Source organism: Mauremys mutica, chromosome 14 (assembly GCF_020497125.1).
Source record: "Mauremys mutica isolate MM-2020 ecotype Southern chromosome 14, ASM2049712v1, whole genome shotgun sequence".
Lineage (NCBI taxonomy): Eukaryota > Metazoa > Chordata > Testudines > Geoemydidae > Mauremys > Mauremys mutica.
In genome coordinates this window covers 27415260-27436141 of record NC_059085.1, presented here as the reverse complement: position 1 = coordinate 27436141, position 20882 = coordinate 27415260, and the positions used below count along the sequence as shown (strand labels likewise).

Sequence of the window (20882 nt, the reverse complement as noted above, 5' to 3'; positions counted from 1 at the left end):
GAACTTCATTTCATTTCAGTTAAGTAACGTGTTTGTAATGAGGCACACCTATCTATCTAAGGCTAAGCCAATTGGAGACTTACTCTTTTTCGTTACTGTTATTTCTGTTCTAATAAATTAGTGATTTAAAATATTTGACCACTTTTACATCATTTGACAATAGTTGAACAGTCAATTGACCAATTACATTTGGACCAGTCAAATGCCAAACTCTAAATTAAATGTCCTTATATATCTTCATGCTGGCATTTATTCTATCTGCCTAATTGATTATTTCAGTTAAACACTCATATGCTGTACAGGGTGAATTTCTAAGTTATGCTCAGTATCTGTGTGAGAGCTGATACGTCCTTTCAGAAACTGTGGTTTTTCTGCCCAAGCATCTTGAATAACATGAGGCTATTTCTATAGAGTATGGCAAGGAAGGAAGCTAATGGCTAAAATTTAAGATGAAACTTGAAAAGATAATTAAATTAAATTAAAGAATTTATGTTTGATTACTGGGCTATATGTCCAGGAGGGTCCTGTTGCATTCCTCTGTTAATATAATCTTAGGGATCCAAAAACTATAGAGTGAAAAACTACCATTCCGCACAGATGTGAATCAGCAGAATTGTGTAGTCTCAACTGGGAAGTGGTTTAAACTTCCTCTTTCAAGTTTTATTGTTTTTAGACATTTGTCTTGTGATTATTCTTCAGACACACAAGCTAAACCACTCCCTGAATAGAATCAAGATGAACCCTTGGATTCCACCAGCAATAAGAAACAAAAATGGAGAGACCTAAGCAAATAGATATAGATACCTACTGGAAGAATTGACACCAGGGCCAAACTTTGATGACATGCCTCATTGCAACAAAAGAGTTAAACAATATAAAAATCACAGATATCACCATGACTGCTGTTTTCAGATTGTGGTACTCTTGGGATAGTTAAACTGCAGGAAAAGATTTCTCTTATTTATTCCTCTTCATAAAAATAATAATCAAAATTAAACACAAAATCATTTTATTTAAAAGGTTGAACTATAATAGAGACAGGAAGTTCTCTCTTAGCTCAAAGAGAAAGGTGTTGTCCCCTGTTCTCAACTCAGTAGTATATAGAGACAAAGACACCACAAATGGCCAGGGGGAATTCCCCTGGCACAAGCAGTGTAGGTCTGTCATTAGCAGCCCTATGCTGCTCTCCTTGCAAGCCCAGCTTAGGGGGTAGATGAGGACATCTGCATAGCACATGCCTCTATGGAGATTCTATTGGTTGCATCACATCCCACACTTCTTTGGGAGGCCACCATACATTTATTTATACTGAGGGTTACATCAGAATCTGGCTGCTGCAAAGGTGGTTGAAGAAGTGTCCCCACACACACACACACACCTTTCCCTGGACCACTCCTCCAGATCAAAAATATTTCCATGCTGCATGTGTCTGCATTCCTATTGCACAAAGGCCACAAAAGCATCTGCTGAAACTTTGACACTGTTATTGACTGCAGTGGAGGTTGCAAGTGCTCAGCACTGTAGTCGGTTAAAATCTGCTCTATGTAGGTGTCAATAACTACATAAAAAGCTATTTTCTTTTACCAAGAAACAGAACAAATCTGGAGGAGGATTATCACAGGGCCTACTGCAACACTTTGTTTATGAGAATATCCTTCCAAGAATCAGTCTCTCCTCATTGTGAGGAATATGATGCCATGTCTAATCCTTTTTTCACTTTTCATTTATCATGCAGGAGATCACAGATGTTGATAAAGTTTAAGCAACAGAAAAAGAAATGAGCAGATGCTTAGTCAGTGTCTGCCTCCTGTACTGTACATATTGTGCCTGATCTTGCAATTGAGACTGCATCGTCTCATATCCCTGGGGAGTCCTCCATGTGGGGCTTGATCCTGAGAGGTACAGAGCACCTGTGGCTCCCATTATAGCCAGAGAGAAGTACTCAGCTCCCCTCAGGATCGGGCCCAAGGAAGCTATTAAGGTCAGGCTTATTCAAATTACACTTCTCTGTTATATTAAACCTACTAATGAGAAAATTACACAGATTACTTAAGCTTCAATTTCTTTTAGAATTAAGGGGTAAATCCTGCTTCCTTACATGGACACACACGCAAAAGAACTGAGATGGTTCCGCTTGCAGCTTTAATTCCCTCATCATGACTTCTATTCCATTGGCGAGGAAGGTGGTACACAGTCATCGGGGATGGAGGGAGCTGATGTCAGCATGGTTGCTGATCGGTCCCTGAACTATAATGCTGGGAAGGTGGGCCTAAGAATCAGTGCAGGCAGGTTTTCTTTCCTCACTGTTACCCCAAAACCCAGAGATCTTTTGGCTCTGTTACCCTGTCTGCAATACGAACTCCTTGCCCCTGATAGGAGAATGTAGTGATAAGTCTGAGTTCACATCTGCAGAATCACTAAGATATTTTTCTCTAATTAGGGTTTTTTTTCTTCAAAGGGAGGATTTGAACCTGATTTAGGGAGTTTCTATAAAATCATATAATCTACTTCCATGTTTTTATGGTGCCATTAAATTAAAAACTATTTAGCTGAATCTTGGTGAAGATTGTTTTTAATCTCACATAAAACCATTTAATTTGTTGGTCCTGTAACAGAATTCCACAGATTAGAGTGGAAAAGCTTTCTTACACTGCCTAGCAGCTTTCAGAAGGCTTTTTAGGTTTACAAATGTTGACTTCAGAAGAGTCATCAGTATAACATTCACAATATATTGAAAAGGCAAGTAGATAATCCATCCCTTTCATACTCTGCAATAATCACATACTGCTAAATAATTTCTTTTGTCATCAGTTTAGTTTTGCAACAAATAAGAGAGACAGCATATGGAGTCTAGAGCAGCTCCTTCTATATGTGTTTTTATTTTGGTGTTTTAAATCTTTATTTTTTCCTTTGACTATCCTATTTAAGAGAGATCAATGATTTATGAAGTATGCATCTGAAAGACGTAAGGAGCACAAAATATTTTTGCAGCAAAGCAGATAAACCTAAAATCTGTTTTCCATCAAATGGGTTTATTTATATATTTGTTTTATGTCTTTTAACCCAATGGATTCTTTAGAGAAATAAAGTTTTGTATAATGTATCAAATCTAGTGGCATTGTGCTCTGTAATAAAATATTTATTCTCAAATCATTAGCAGTATTGCATTTGAGATATGAAAAAAAAGTTTATGTACCTGTGCATAATACATGCTGAAATGTCTCCTGTCCTGTCTGTGAGAAGAGAGTATCTTATTTAAAAAATAAATGAACTCCCTGTTAGTCAATGGAATTTACCATCCGGGTCTGGGTAGATTGCATTTGACAGGTGAGAGACTCTTAACCAAATTCTTAAATATTATTTATTATTTGTATTCTGATACTGCTTAGGAACCCAAGTCATGAACTAGGGCCACTTCGTATTACGCACTGTACAAATTGTACAATGCTAGGTAGTGTATAAAACAAAGACAATCCTGCCCCAAGGAGCATACAGTCTAAGTAATAAATTGGTTAGAATTATTGTGGCAGAAGTTAGGTCTAGAGGTTTTGCCTTTTGTACACACATCGAAGGAGGGCTATGCTAAGATGTCACTGCAAGATCCATTTGCAGCACCCTATTGGCAGATCTGCAGTATGATTCCTGATTTAATTTACCGAGCACTTTGCTGATCATTCAGACAGATTGTGGATTACAGGAGATCATTTTAAGAAGCTTGGTTTGCCTCTAATACTCTTACAAAAATACTTAAATAATTATGAGCCAAAAATAGAGATGTTTCCACAAAAACCCTTTTAAACCTAAACCCTAAAGGTGTTTTAACATAGACCTTCAAAGCCCAAATTCAGGGCTAATTTTAAAGGCACAATAATTCTGAAAACAAATTTAAAAGTCTCAATTTAATTTTTCACACCATTTTAAAATAACACTGTCTTTCACACCTACAACACTTGGATACACAGTAACCTTAACGCACAGTAACCCACAGTGACCTCCATTATCCACAAATTTCTCGGTATGCGTAATGAATGAGCAAGGAGGAGAAGAGTAATTGTGTATTTTAAGCTATTTTTAGGCACTTTAGGTACACTTTTCAGTTATTGCAACATCACAAGATACATGAAGTGCACAGTCAGACCAGCATGACCTTACATAACACAGAAGCTGTAATATTTTGGCACAACAGGGTAAGTTGTGGATACAATTTGAGCTCTGATTTTTCTTATTTTGGTAAAGTTTTAATCTTAACGTTACTGTTAATTTTGTGTGTGTGTGTGTGTGTGTGTGTGTGTGTGTGTGTGTGTGTGTGTGTGTGTGTGTGTGTGTGTGAGAACATCTGTTATACTGACCACATAGAAAGCACTCTTTACTATGTTATGCTAAACCCAGATTTAGGATGGGCAACCTGAGCACACCATGTTAAAAGTCAGGGGTGCCAATTGTCCAGAATACCTGACATCCTTCCAATGACACTGATTCTTCCTCTTGTTGTACTGAAACTGTATGGAGTGTTCAACACTACCTATTGCTGAGAAGGAAAGACCTGAAGTTCTTCATTTTCCCCTGTAGGTGACACCTAGTGGAGCTACTTGACAGCCACTGAGGAGAGTAACTGGGAATTGCAAATGGAATGATAAATATACCTTGGAAGAAGTGGAGAAGAGAGAGACAGCAAAAGAGCACAGAGGCCAGGCAGCATGGCAGGTGGGGAGAGGGAAGAATGGAGAGAAACATAAGAGAAGTAGGAACATCCTCATAGCAGAAGTGCCGGAGACAGCACAGAAACAGTGGCCTTTTGCCAATAAGACAGGGAAATTCAGGCATCTGAATGCCTGAAATGCACAAGGAAGCCTAACTCAAAGGTAAGAAAGCTAACCAAAAAAAATAAGTGAGACAAAGAGGAAGAAGAGAAGCAATACTCTGCCCTATTTCTTTTGGCACAGCAGCAATCCAAGCTGCATGACACATTATTTTTTCAAATAAATTACTGGAGTAGGAGGATCCACTTGATTTCTACCACTCCCTCTCCTTATCTCCCAGCTACATGTGGGACCCAAAACTGCCAGCAAAGTCAGTTTTTTCCCCCTTTGGCATCACTTCCGTTCTCTCCTCCCTCCTCCATTTCAGTCTGAATCAGCTGGGTCTGCCAGTCCTTGTACAGAACTCAATGGATTGATGATGAATTTCTTGAGGACCCCCATTTAGGAAAGGGGCTTGAGTTCCATTGAAGTCAATGGGACTTGAGATAGAATTAAGCGTACACTTGAGTGCGTTCTTGAACTGTGGCCTGCAAGACTAAGGACACTCCATATCCTAAACAAATATGGCTACCAAGTTATGTTATTGGGTCTCCTACACTCTCCGCTGCTACTTTCCCAAAAAACACTTAACCACTATGTACCATTGATTCTGAAGTGGCCCAGACAACAGGATCTCCATACACACAATATATTCTTGTATTCAGTTTTCATGGTGGGTTAAATGAGCCATAAGCCTAAGAACTTGCTTTAAACATGTTAATAGCATTGCATTATATTGTGATAATTGTGTTGCGTTATATTGTGTTAGGTTTGTGAATCTCATAATTAACCTATATCTTTAAAAAAAGATAGATTAGTCAGACAGATGGCCCAATATCTGTACTCCTGTGGTGCTCAGTAATACATACAATTACTGTAAATTAACTAATTACATAAATAGTAATCTTCATTCTTAATCGTCTATATTTACGTGGCGCCTTTCCTCCCACAGTGCTTTAAAACCTATATACGTACTGCAATGTGAGAAATGTTTTCACTCTAGCGTGCAAAGGCAGCAGTCAGCTGTCACACAGAACACTACTCAGTAGCTGGGGAATGGAAAGCGCCACAGAAATCCACATAAAGCAGACAGGAGCCTGACCCACGTAGAGTTAACTTAATGGACTCTAGCATTTGTCTAACACGGAGGAATGAAATGCTGAAATGACCTTGCAAACATTTCAACCTATGTTTTTATATTTAAAAACAAAAGCCGGAACATGTATGGCTCACTGTTTAATTGTGTGTCTGATCTGTATCACTTCTGCAGAGTGCAGAACAGGTATTGTGTCATTTTCTTTGTACTATAGAAGTCCAAGCACCCTGCCATCACTTATTGTATTGATTTAGATTTAGATAACTAAAAAGACACCTAGCCAAGGCTCAAGGTGCCCTAGCACATCTTTAACAACACAAATCTCAGCAGCATTAACATGATCCGTTCACCTACAAAAACTCTTTTCCAGCCCTCCATTGCTATATAACAAATAAAAAAAATATAATGACATATTTGCCATTTTTTACAAAAATGGAAGGTTTTCCAGCTATAAACTAAGATCCTGAGCCTCTAAAGACTAATTTATGAGAGTAACTTCGTGCAAAGCAGGTCCTGGTTTGACACTTACACATGTAACATTATGCATGTGAGTAGTCCTATTGAATTCAATGGTACAATTTACAGGTGGCATTCACTTCCATTGAGAGGGCCAACACCCAGCCTGTGCACCACTGAAGTCCCTTTTTCACACTACTTGCATACATTTTTATATATAAAAATCAAGATGATAGTAGAACAGATTTAATATTTTCAGTGATGTCTCCTTAGTCATGTGTACATTTTAATGAACCATTCTAGAAGGAACCTCCAGTTTTCCATATTTACAGAAAACCAGCACTCCATAAATATTGAATTGTACTGTTATCTGCTAAGGAACCAGGTTTGTATAAACAGAGAAAATCTAAACTTATCACTGGGCATAGCTGTTGAAAATATTAAAGTAGCTAACAAATAAGAATGTTGTTTATTAGTTAGCTTACTAGTAATGAAAAAAAGCTGTTATCCCTTTGATTAATCCAGACCATAGTGGACAATGTTGGCATAAATGTCCATGAGTAGAACTAGTGACTATTAGCTCATTTCCTTTTCATTCTACACTTTTATACAATGTATCTGGAGTCTGGCCCAAGTTTCAGAATTTTCACTATATCCACATTAGCAGCCTATATATGATTAGAAATATCTTTTGAAGATGTATTCAAAGGGTGAGGCAATCCAAGAATTTTCTTTATTTCTAGAGGTTGAGATTTTACATATGTCCACATAAGAACTTTCAGTGAATTAAAGGTGTTCAAAGGCATAATCAGACTAATCAGTTACAATAAATTAATTATGTCATTTCTTAATCCTTTTCAATGCATTGTTTTCTCTCTCCCTCTCTGTCTATATATATATTACATGGTATATAGATAGAGTGATTATTGAATAGCATGAGGTGATAAAGATTTTATCAGTGTGAGTTTGGGAAAGCCACATATTTTCATGACTGGTGAAGCCAAGCATTGAGTTATGCAGGTAGTCCCATGTGAACACCAGTAAAACCTTTGTATCTGGTAAATATTATAGTTTCTAGAAACATATAGTACATTATGTTAATAGTGTTGCATTCTTGCCTTAACTAAGACATGTTGGGAGCTGGTATATTCTACTTTAACTATTTGACTATAATACACATACAGATGCCACAGTACAATTTTATATATCCAGAAGTCTTGAAAATATCATTATTTTAAGTGTTAAGGGAAGAAGAGAACTGTATCCTGACACACAAAAGATATGATTGCCAAAGGATATAAGCACCTACAGATGCCTTTCTGGTTGCTCAATGAAATCAAATTAAATTTAGGTTTATTCAGCTGACTAACGGGACGAATAAAGTGGTAACCAGATCACATTAATCTCAGCCTCAGTTCACTGGAGACTTGAGTGTACGGGGACTAGGAATTGCGAATCATATTCTGATGTAACTGTCACTTCAAAGCCCCCATGTTTGATGGTTGACATTGCAATAATGACAGTAAAGAAAGCCCCTCTAGGCACATTGTTTCTTTTAATTGCAACTTGAAATCTGGCTTTGATACTTTGTGAGCAGGCAAAACTGTAGTCTCTGTTACTATTGCATTTATAGTTTTATATACTATTGCATTTATTGTATTAAAGATTTACAGGATTCCTCCCCTCTTCCCTCCCCCCCCCCCCCCGGTTGTAGTTGGATTTAAAAAGAACAGAGATCTTCCCAATCTTCATTGTTGTGCTGAAACCATACACTTATAATCTGCTTGAAACTGAGCTCTCACAAATATGGGAAGTTATTTTTCATGTACTAAGTCAGTTTTTAAATATGCTAAGCTGATCTATTAGGGTTGTCAGAAAAAAAATGTCATTTTGTTTTGTTTTAAATGACCATTACTCGTAACAGGTCTTAAAAACATAGAGAGCTTCCTTTTTCCTGCTATAAACTATTTAAAAAAAATCAAAGGTGGCCTAGCTCCAGGTTGTTCTATTTAAGTCACTCTCATCCATCAACCAGTTGTCCACGAGATGAAAGCATCCAGGTTCCTCCCTTTTCTTCAGTAATGGAACTTTATATCAGAGAAAATATTAGGGATAAAAACACATTTCCTGCTCTTGGTTTTCAGTTTTCACTTGAAGTTGATTCCTTATTGAGTATGACTAGATACAACAGATGAGTTCAGCCTCTCAGCTTGGGCTGGGAACCTTCAGCTAGGCACTACCAAAACCATTACTGGGTAATACCTTTTCCAGTTTAAACCACTGCAGATTCTACACGCAGTGTTAAGGGTATTTGGTGCTGAAAGAAGTTAGCCAAAAGTCGACCCTGAGAGGCTAATCCTGCACTCTTTCTGCATGCAGAACTGCGAGAGTCCTGGTACTGAATAACTGCCTGGCCCTGATGGGGGGAAGCCATAGAGAGGAAGGGGTTACATGGCTCCCTGCTCCTTATATGATCAGCTTAAAGGCCAGGCAGAATTGCAGCTGCTTCCTTCTCCCTTGACACAATGGTTGCTATAGCTATAGTGTGAGATACTCACAAGATAATTATCACTACAGTCTTTTTTTTTTTCTGGATACAGAACCCTAATGCACTTTGTAATTGTTATCTAGGTCACACCACACATAAATAATATAATCTACTGGTTTTATGGTGAAATGTGTGACTGAATATATTGTTGTTTAGGTTAACAAACATATACCATCACATAAATAATGTGCGCAAGTTAACATTGCGGCTAAAATCCTCATGTATTTCCTTTAACATGCATTTTTGTGTACCAGAGGAGTTTGTAGTTAGAACAGAATACTTGTTCAGCAGAATAGAATTAGTTGGTTTTTGTATACCAGAGTTGAGTTCAAGCAGACTGAGAAACATATGTTTTAACCTGTTAAGATTTATTGGTATAATTCAAATGTCTTGCCAGCTAAAAACGCAATTATCAGCCAACCTAAGCACAAAAAAAAGTGCACTAGACGTAAAAGGTGTGTCTTTAGTACAGTTCATTAGCAAAGTGAGCAGTTCTTTCATTTATTATTGGAATTTTTTAAGCAAAGTTTTTTCATTGAAAAACAGTCTTTCAATAAACTGTTTTCACAACAAATTATTAAGATTTTTCATGACAAATAGCAACTTTAAATACTTTTCAACATTTGTATCAAAAACATCATATTTTTGATGTTTTCAATAAACATTTCTAAAAAAGTCATGATTTTTTTAAAAAATGTACAGCAGGTTAATTTGAAGTACTTCAAAAGAAAAAAAACTACAACATTTCTAAATTTTTCATTAAACTAGTTTTCATTTTTCAGCCAGCTCTAGTTTAGTTGCTTATGATTATTACCAACTTCAACTATCCATATTGAAGCAAAACAAAAAAAAAAGCCTGAATCTAGTTTATCACTGAGATAGAGTTTGCTACACCCACAATGAACCATGTCAATTATTTATCATTAAAGCAGATTTTAAAATTTGAATTAACTTTATTAATTTGAATGTATACCTATAGTACAATATTTCAGTGACTGAATTTAGGAATAACTATTCATTCATCTCTATTTACTGAGAACATTTATTTGTAGTAAACCCTCAACAAACTGGTAATACTAATCTCAGTCAATGAAAGAAAAACTGTACATTTATTGTCAAATTACCAGCAACAGATATACAGTCAAATATAGTAAAATGGCAATTTTTATAGTAAATCTAGTTTCTGAATCACATTTTAAGTAAATGTCAATGTTAAAATTTCTCTTTTTTAACTGTAAATAGCAGTTGAAGTCAAATGATTCAAGTTAGCAGTGACAAACCATTTTACAAAAAAAACATGACAGGCAAATACAGATGTTCAAAGTGAATGCTCACTACAGTACAAGAAAACTTACTGTACATACGTTCATTTGTTTTAGACAAAATTCGAAAACAAAACTCATTTCAAAAAAACATTTACTGTTTCATAATATCATCAATTATTGTTTTGCAGAGCAGAACAAGTATCCTCTTTCATAATTCGAACTGTAGAAACAAGCAAGAGAGAGAGAGAAGCAGCTGCCCATTCACAAATAACAGCACAGTTTCAAAGGAGAGTGGAAGAATCATTTTATAATATCAGTCATTTTATAGCTTGAAAACTCCAAGCCAAATTCTGTTTGATGGTTTGGCCTATGTGCATGCCAGAAAAACCGCGGGCCAATGGGGAATATGGACGGGGTTGGGGGCGTGGTCCATAGGTCAGCTCATACACCCCCTATTCTCAGCAACAGGACCTAATCTCACATGCATAATATATATTATTCCTGCTCCTAGTAGGAATAAGTTGACACTTTTGCATTACCAGTTGTTCTCATTTGGGGGGCCATTGAGACAAGTAGCAGAATTTGCCTCCTATATTTAAATCTGATAACTGCATTAAGTGATGAATGAATCTAAGTGAAATATTTCTAGCTTTAATATTTCACACTGAGTTTTTTAATAATACCATGGCCTCTCTCAACCCATCCCCCATAACTCCAACAGTTCTTCTGGAGGAGGAGCACTCCCCACTACATTGGCTCTGTCTCTGTCCCAGCACTCACACATGCCCTGTCCCCAAGCCAACTACCATTCTCCCCGAACATCAGCACAGTAAACTGGAGTAGAGAGGTGACATTACCACTATAGACAGCATTAGTGAGACCATTATCTGAATAGTGTGTCCAGTTCTGGTGTCCATGCTTTAAAAATTGGAGGAGGTTCAGAAAAGACCTACACCAAAATGATTTGAGGTCTGAAAAACCTGCCTTGCAATCAGAGACTAAAGAGGCTCCATATATTTAGTTTATCCAAGAGAAGACTAAGAGGTGACTTGAACACAGTCAATAACTACCTATGTAGGGAGAAGATTTCTGATAGTAAAGGTCTCTTTAATTTAGCAGACAACGGCATAATAAGATCCAGTGGCAGAAAGCCAAAGTTAGACAAATTCAGACAAAAACTAAGGAGCAAAATTTTAAGTGTATGTAATTAGCTACTGGAACAAATTACCTAGGGATGTGGTAGACTTGCTGTCACTTGAAGTCTTTAAATCAAGATTGGATGTCTTTTTTTTAAAGATATGCTCCAGCTAATCTAAAAGTTATGCAGAGATCATTTGGTGCAAGGCTATGGCCTTTGCCATGCAGACCAAATCAGATGAGCACAATGGTCCCTTCTGGTGGTAAAATCTCTGAATTTCTGTGACTAGTAAGGGCAGCAAATAATTGGGAGGGGATCGAGTAAGGAAGGCCAGGGGCAAAAGCAGCACATAATAAATAATATTCTGCATCTCTCTTCTATAGCACTTTACATGTTCAAAGTGCTGCACAAGCACTAACTAATTCATCATAACAACTTTGTACTCTGCTGCCTTTCACTGCAGGACCTCAGAGCACTTCACAAAGTATGAATTAATACATAGGCAGTATTTTTAGGAAAGACAGGGCATTGGCCCCAGCTAATATTAATTTGTTCTTGAACATCACTGCTTGCGAAATCTGGTGGATTTTACCATTGAATATAAAATGTATCTATCGTCCTGACAACAGAACTGAAAATGTGTTTCCACATTCAAATATAAACCATTCCATTGTATTGCTGACAATATGGCATGCCACATCCCTTCATGTTGCACTCCCGCCGTAACCTCACATAAAACAGCATGGTTGAAATTTAAGAAGAGATTAACTTTACACGAGAAAATTGGATAACTGGTATTTTAGTCTGAACATCTGGCACATTTTTTGCTAAGTGTTCCAAAGAAGCTAATTTTTACATAGCAAAATGTTTCACTGACTTCACCTCAACAGCTATAAATCTAATTTATTTTCTGTGTATGATTAACCTGAAAGTACCCAAAATGACCAGATGCCTGTGTATTTTTAATAGGATGATTTTTAATAATCCTAATATATATATATATATCACTGTAAATTCACATAAAAGTTATAAACTTTGGGCCAAACCCTGCTCACCTTATTGACATGGGCAGTGTTTTTGGTTTCAATAGGTGTGCTTGGATGAGTAATGGAAGCAGGATTGAGCCCATATCCCACATATAACCTAACAGCATATTGTACTTTAAACTTTAGACAGAAATGATGCTAAGTCTCCCAAACTTCTGAAATGAAAAAGCAAAATCCTCAGTGGGATCAATGTCTCATTTTTAAAAAGCTGGAGAAGCCAAAAATATTGGACTCAAAGAACTGTCACTGAGCAACAGATGTTCTGCATGGTGAAAACAATAGAAGCTAAAAAGCTTAATTTCACTGAGTGCTGAAAGTCACTACAAGTACTAGGTATCAGGGCCGGCGCTTCCATTTAGGCGATCTAGGCAGTCGCCTAGGGCACCAGGATTTGAGGGGGGCGGCATTTTGCCGGGAGGGCGGCAGGCGGCTCCGGTGGACCTCCCGCAGGCGTGCCTGCGGAGGGTCCGCTGGTCCCGCAGCTCCGGTGGAGCATCCACAGGCACGCCTGCGGCAGGTCCACCGGAGCCCTGGGACCAGCGGACCCTCCACAGGAACGCCTGTGGCAGGTCCACCGGAGCCACGGGACCAGCGGCGAAATGGGTAGAGCCAACCCTGTGCCTAGGGCGCCAAAACCCTGGCGCCGCTCCTGCTAGGTATTAGGAGAAATTGTGGGTTTAATGTATATGAAAGTGCAAGTCTGCTAAAGAAAACATTTCACAAACCAGAATCCATTTCTTTTTTAAATAGATTAATCTAGTTCTTTTTGTAATACAAATAATCACAGCAATAGTTAGATTTCTTCACAAACCCAGTGATTATAATAAACTAGAGCTTAAAGCTGTCTGCCCAATATTGATTAGGTAACTCAAATCCTGGAATAAGTTGATTTACAGGCAAGTATAAAGGGAAACAAACATATATATATAAAATTTAAAACCCCACAAGAGACTAGTTTTAAATTGTGAAAAGGAATTTAAATGATCTCGGGAGAATTCACATGCTTAACTGAACTGGCTTTGTACTTAAAATATAAATGAGGTGATCTTACTGCAGCTAGAATAAGATTAAAACCCAAAACCAGCATCACAGCCTGATTACTCTGAAATGTTCTCTGTGCAAACCTTTGGAAGTGAGAGAAACAAACACTATAACTTGGGCTTGTGAAGCCGGTAACCTTCTAGAGCTCTTTAATCAAGCTCTTTGCAGGCCTCAGCGTTTCACTATGACTTTACAAGGCCCTGATCACTGTCATCACCTTCCCAACATACCACCTTTCTCCTAAAGAGAAAGACAGCAGGTAAGAATAGGAGATTTTATTATTTATTTATTACACACACACACACAACCCTTTTTCTTTATAATTAAAATGAGTCCTTGAGAGTGGCATACCACCTCTATTTAAATGCAATCTGAGTTTTGTGATACTATATTGCTTAAATTCTTAAAGGTTCAGAGAAACAGAGGCCTTTCTGCCCACATAAATTAAATAGTGTGGATCTGAACGTAAAGACTGTCCTATACAAAATTTAAAAGAGATGGCACAATTGAAGGTGCTAGATGTTTGTTTTAAACATAGGTCTTGTCTTTCATGTTTCAGTAGAAATACTAAATGGGGAAGCACAGTCAGGCAGTATTACATCAGTGTGTGACCCACTGTCTTTTCAGTTAGGGATTTTTCTATAAAGCCAAAGTAGATGCACATTGTCAGGGTCAAAGGTATTAAAAGTGATTCGTTAGATGCAAATCACTGTTTATTATAGTCCAAAGACCAAGCCAACTTGAAATAAAAAAATTGTGCCAGATGAAAAACTGCCAGAATTCTCTGCTATGCATGCCTGATCTTGGAAATTCTCCCAGATTTCTTTTTTGATAGGTACTTTCAATGAAGACTCCCTTACTTATGGGGTGTGAGCAAAAGTTATAGATTATAAAAGGGTCAGAGAGGAGCATTAACTAGAGGTTTCTGGGGAAAAAAACACATATTGTAAGCTATGACTACAGCCTAAAAAGTTGCATACCTATGAACCGCAGAATATGTTGAGAAAAGCACATGGAACTCACTCAATGTGGTAGGTCAGATAACTAGCATTATCAGCAATCTGCAAACAGTACAAAGACCTCACATTCTTCTTCTCCTCCTCCCCAATTCAAGTTGCTTTTCTTGTTAAAAAGTGCATTAAAAACCAGTAAATAACTTGTCTGATTTAGGAAGAGTTTGATTCTTCAATTTAAAAGACTTTCTCCAACGCTCCCTCATACTGTGAAAGCAAAGCAATTGGTATGACCCTATGCCAGCCCGGAAGCTGGGTTTCTACACAGAGACTTTGCTTCCCATCCCAAGTTAACAGATGGGACTGTGGCTAAGAAAATATGCATGATCATTCTTCAGTGGAAGTTTTTATACTTAGAACTGAGATCCTTTTTGATAAATGAAGACAAAATTTTAAAGTACATCTTTCTGCCACGAGGCCTCATCTTTCCTGTGAGACTGAGAGTAGAAGTGGAAAGATCAGCCTCTCTTGTGCATGATTATTGTTTCATCACTACATGCTGAGCAAGCAGGGTGGGACCATTGGTCAGTGCGAGTAAGCAGTGAGAGCAGGGACAGAAGGATGTCTTTACAATCGTGTAGCTGGCTGTTATTGGGACAAGACTACAAAGAGCACTCTTTGTGCATGTGTTCCAGATATAATGCAGTTAAGAGTTGCATTCTCTGGGTCTCTTGGCCACACAGGGAGGCCAAGAAGTGGCCCCAAACAGCATCTGCCAGCTAAAAAGCAGCAAAGAAAACACTGCCTAAGTGGTCAACTGAAAATAAAAGTCATGTTATAAATGTTTATGTGATGTAAGTTTGAAGCACGGAGTCCAATAATTCTCACCAGTTCTTCTCTCTCACTTCCGTTCTTGGCGGCTAAATAATAAGTTCAGCCAAACAATCTCCTTTAAAATGTACTGACATGAATCCCCATAGTGTAAATAACATATCTTACCTATAAAGAGTGATTCTGTTCTTTTTAGTATTGAAAACTACATCTCTTTAGACTGCTCATGAAAGGACCATAATACAAATTCTTCTGACAGCTTGCAGTGTAGCCTGCAAACAGAATACTGAGTATGGCTGTCAATAATTGGACATTTGAAACAGACCCAAATCAAAACCCTACTTCTGACATCCTATAACTTAAAAGAAGTTTGGATGTGAACTTTGCAGCTCCAGTCTCTCTCTGCTGGAAATTCACAAAGCAATAATAATATAAAAAATAGCACTTAACATGATGGGCACAGTTCCTCCAACCCTTACTCCTCCTGTACAGACAATTCCTATGCACTACTGAAGTCCCATTTCATCTCTCCAAAGAGGACTTATGACAGACTTAAGTGCCACTCCTCTGCACTGGAATGAATTTCTTCCTTAATGCCTACTCACATAAGACATACCATTGAAATCAATGGTACTACTGGCATGAGTGAGGATTGATCATATATGAGTAAGAATTTGCCAGATCAGATACTAACTAATTAATGTTTCTAAAAATATCAGTCATTTGACCTCTTACGATCCTTCTCGTTGTGATTTCATCACGAGCAATTTGTAAATAAGACCATACATGAGTCACATTGTCACAGAAGTCACGGAAAGCCAGATTTGTTCCCCCTTTTTCCTTAAGACTGCAATTGTAAATTTGCCATAACTTTCTCCTTTTCAAAATCAGAGATCACTTTGCAAATGAGTTATGCAGCTGATGGGGCAGTCCAGGTTGTATATCTAGTGGGGAAGGGTCTGCAGGAGATAGTACAGGTAAGAAAGGAGTCAGGGGCTAGGGTGAAGGAGAGACAGACGAGCTGAGCTTCTGGGAGACAGTGCAGTCAATGGAGCTGACACAATTTACACCAGCTGAGGGTCTCCCGTCAGGTCTGTACACTATGGGCACAGGCCACAGGCAGATTCTGCATCTGGCAGGGTCCTTTTCATTTTTCTACCATCTCCAAAAAAAAATAATTTAAACTTACAGTACAAAACTTTGGGGAAAACTTTCAAACAATGGAGACTGTCTTGTGCATGCAAAAAATGCACTGAGCTAGGCAAAATAGGATATTTGCAAAAGCAAAGGGCTATTTGCATGACAAGTACTCCCTGGTATGTAGTTACCTGATTTGCTATGGTAGCACCAGATTCGCATAAGTAATCCAGATGCAGAAACATTCATTTTTTTAATGTACTCATTATCCACTACTTTTTAAAAATGTGTTTCCTCCCTGGAAAATCCAATCAAACGTCCAGGAATTTATCACGAAAGGGGAACATGGGTATTTTAAAAATATGAAAAATGCTTTAACAACACTCAGGTAGTATCACCTTTAAACCTAGCCAATTCTCCAAAGGTAAAAACCAATTTGCTGACACTTCCTTTTCTCAAGTTACTACTGCTGGATGCCAAGAAGAAATAACACTGAATTTCAGCTACATTATGAAGACCCAGTTATGATAAAGATTCTGGTGGCTGCCAGTAGTTTGTGAACTTAGTGGAAAAGACTGAACTATGTTAAAGGACTAAGAGAGCAGTAAAATGAATGAAGAGGCTATCGCAATGTATTCAGTGGCATTGCCACTGGTGAATAAGTGAAAAGGAGCTTGATGCTTCCATTGTCAGTGTCACAGCTGGCAGAGATAAGGGGTTTGCTAAATTTGCGGCAAGTAGGATCTAAAATAAGTGACAAGTTGAGAACTGAGGGACTCTTCGAGAAATACAGCCTGACTGAATGTGTAGATTCTCCTTTATACCATACTGTGGACAAAAGAGGAACAGCTATAATAGTAAGTGAGATCAGCTGGGATTCATTAGTCTGGGTTAGAAGGGGAATACTATCCAATGTTACCACTTGGTCCTTCGTGCCTAGAGACTTGTGCCATGCCAGATGTGACAGAGATGCTTCATGGAAAGGGGAGGGGAGTACTGATCAGGAGGTAATGAAGAGTGCTAATATTATAGTGTTTTTCAAGAGCTACTTCACTAATATCAGGACTTATAGACTGATCTGACATGATCAGGGGCGGCTCTAGACATTTCGCCGCCCCAAGCACGGCGGCATGCCACGGGGAGCACTATGCCAGCCGCCGGGAGGGCGGCAGGCAGCTCCGGTGGACCTCCTGCAGGCATGCCTGCGGAGGGTCTGCTGGTCCCGCGGTCCGCTGGACCCGCGGCTTTGGTGGACCTTCCACAGGCACGCCTGCGGGAGGTCCACCAGAGCCACCTGCCGCCCTCCCTGTGGCCAGCATAGCGCCCCCCTTGCAGCATGCCACCCCAAGCACCTGCTTGGCGTGCTGGGGCCTGGAGCCGCCCCTGGACATGATCCCTCAAAGGTACAGAGGCTGTCAAAGAGCACAAGGGGCTGTGTCTACTCTAGCAATTATCTACAGTTTCACTACCAGCAGTTCAGCTCCACCACTGATAGTGTTAGTGTAGACTGGGCTCAGGCATCAGCTTCTCATCATCATCTAGGGTTCAGGAGGTTTTGTGTCTCCTCTACCTCTCCCACTGTTGCTATCACCGGTGCAGGAAAACTAATGGTAATGACCTAGTAGAAGATTTTCTGAAAATTGCTAGAGTAGCCATTAAATACACAGTCTCAAGATAACAACAGGGCCGCCCAGAGGGGGGGGGCAAGTGGGGCAATTTGCCCCAGGCCCCAGGCCCCGCAAGGGCCCCGCGAGCCCTGGCCCGGTGGCGGTCTGGGTCTTCGGCGGCATTTCGGCGGCGGGGCGGGGGGCCTTCAGTGCCACCAAAGACCTGGACCGCTGCCGGGTGAGTACAAGTGCCGCAGCTCCCCCACGTTGCCCCAGGCCCCCTGAATCCTCTGGGCAGCCCTGGAAACTAAACAGGGTCTAGTTTCTTTCGACGGTTCATAGTAAATGGAAATGCATGGACTTACCATCTTCTTTTGCTGCCAAGTAAAGATAAATGTCTTTTTTTCCCCTTTTTCTCGTTAAATAGACCGTCCTTATGGAAGGAAGACAACAAAAAAGGAGTATATGTAGCACAACGAGGCTGAATGGGAGAAGTGCTTACGCTACATTTTTTTAAATTGTTCATCTCCAAACACTCGTGAATGAACCCTTAGTTTTGACACATTCTTGTCTGGGTTTTAAAGATTTGTATAATGATAAGAGCTCACGCTGCTTGTGTTTATTTACTGGCTGCCTTGAGGCTTTCCTTAAACATAAATGATTTAAAGTTAAACTAACCAAACACTACAAACATGTCTAGAATGTGTGGACATTTGGGATAGCCCATGTCAGCAAGCGCAACAAACAGCTGACAGTCAACAAAAACAACTCATATATTTGTGGTTAAATAAACAGAAGATGAGGTTAGTCGTTCACATCTTCATGCTGTTCTATTTTAAATTAAAGTGGAACCCATTTACAGTAAAATCATTGTTTGAGAGTTATTTTTTTTAAACAGAATAACTTCACTAGAAGCAGACATTTATTAAAACCCGTATTGCAAAATGGACATTGCAATGCACTGAATCAGGCTGGCACTTCCATTCTCCTGAACTTTACATAAAGTATGCTCTATAAATGGATTCAGCTTCCAGTACAATACAAAGTGATGAGAGAAGAAATTTTCTGACCAACTCCTGGCTGAGGATACTGTCCCTTACTACCACTGAGCAAAAACACCTACAGTTCAAGTTAAGTATCAGCTGCACAACAAAATGTATCCAGTGTTCATTAATTTTAATGGTAATTTCATTTGTTTTCGGATGTCAGATAACCCATGGAAATTCTCACAGTTAAGCCAACTTCTCACACTATCTTTTCAGCATTGAAATGTTATAGCTCTGCTATACTGTTATGACATTGCTTCTTCAGAAACCCTATTTCTCACCCCAAGTGAGCTTCAGATCCATTGGACAGTCTGGGTGTCCTGAATTCTGAAGAACTGTCAAACAGTTATATAGCATCTTTTTAGCCATAGATTTCAAAGGGCTTCAAAGAAGTGGTAAGGAATAATCAGCGTTATTTTACAGATGAGGAAAGCGACACACAGCAAATCAGAGGCAGAGCTGCCAGTCAAGCTCAGATCTTTTCATACTCCCATTTCCATAACTCATTCGCTGGACCACGTTCCTTCAATCAGTCATTAAACTGGAATTGCTGAAGAAGGGGGAACTGTGGGTTGTCTATGTGAGGAGATAGGGTAGGCGTCCACCAGCAATCTGGTATCATGATCACTTGAGAGAGGGAACACTCTAATGCAGAACAGAGCCAGAACTCAAAGTCTAGTGAAGAGCCAGAATGCCGTCCTAAATTTTTCCACCTCAGTTTCACCGATAGCAATGAAGTGATTCCCAACAAATGCAGCAAAATCACCCAGAGAGCCAGAGCCTGAGTCAGCATACTGTCTATCACTGACCAAGCTTCCTCTAGCTTTTCTCATGCCGTTCTGCAAGGCCTTCACTTTAGTCAAGTCTCCCTTTGCCAGCAAATTGAAATCTTTCCCATTTTATTTGTAGAACCTCATTCAGGTTAAAGAAAACATGTACTAAGTTATTTGCACACTTCATTTCTGTATCCCAGCATTTTAATCAGGTCATACTCGCCCAGAAATTCTTTTATGATTTATTCTTAAGCGCTGCTGGAGCAACATGAACATGCTATAATGTGGCAATCAAATGTATGCTTCTTTAGAAGTACTGGCAGTCATATATATGTATATTTTCATATGACATCTTAGATAAGTTGGACAACTCTGCAGCTCCATCCTGGGATATATCATTGTCTTACCAGGGTACCCAAGGCCTACCCAAGGTCTAGCAAAAATCTTACCAGGCTACCCAAGGCCTAGCAAAAATCACCACTCTCACAAACAAGCTAATTGCAGGCTATTCTGAGACCAGTGCACATTCTACTACAGTTGAAGCAATTTACTAGTATAGCCTATGTACATAAGGAACAATCTGAAAATCTAGAAGCAAAGATTTCCCTGCCTTTTACCTATAATGTAAAACCATTTTAGCGTTAGGCATGTTTTCTTTGCAATCATTTTGCCCCCATTAACAGTTTCCTTTGGCCAAACTTTTCAAACTTGGGTGCCTTACGTTAGAGACCTGAAATCTGTATTATGGCATCTGAATAAAAGTGTGGTGAATAACCATAACTATTACTGTATTCAGTGGGTGCTCACACCCCCAAAAATCAAACAATATGTATATAAATGCATCCATATGGATTTAATTGCCTAACTATAGATAGCCCAGTCTGAAAACTGGTCCAAGGACACAAACCCACAGCTCCTCCTTAACTCATCAACAGGGGTCTTACATACCCATTACAAACTAATCAAATCAAATACGTTGACAAATCAAATCTTTCATACTGCCCAGTATACTGAAAAAAAGATGGCATAGCAGGAGTTTCAATAATGGGATGAGAGAACTGAAAAGTGAAATGGGGGGAACCCCAATCCTAGAATGAAAGTGCCTGTCTCTGGAACATATTAAGACATTGGCTAGAAGGAGGTGGG

General features: G+C 39.0%; 1 long non-coding RNA gene across 1 annotated transcript in view; it reads right to left on the bottom strand.

Annotated features, from left to right (window-relative positions):
- LOC123349324 overlaps positions 1 to 18351 on the bottom strand; it is a 141042-nt gene extending 122691 nt beyond the window's left edge. Inside the window, exon 1 of the long non-coding RNA XR_006573458.1 lies at positions 18283 to 18351. This is a non-coding gene — a long non-coding RNA (uncharacterized LOC123349324). The remainder of the gene's footprint in view (positions 1 to 18282) is intronic.
- Positions 18352 to 20882: the final 2531 nt, after the last annotated feature.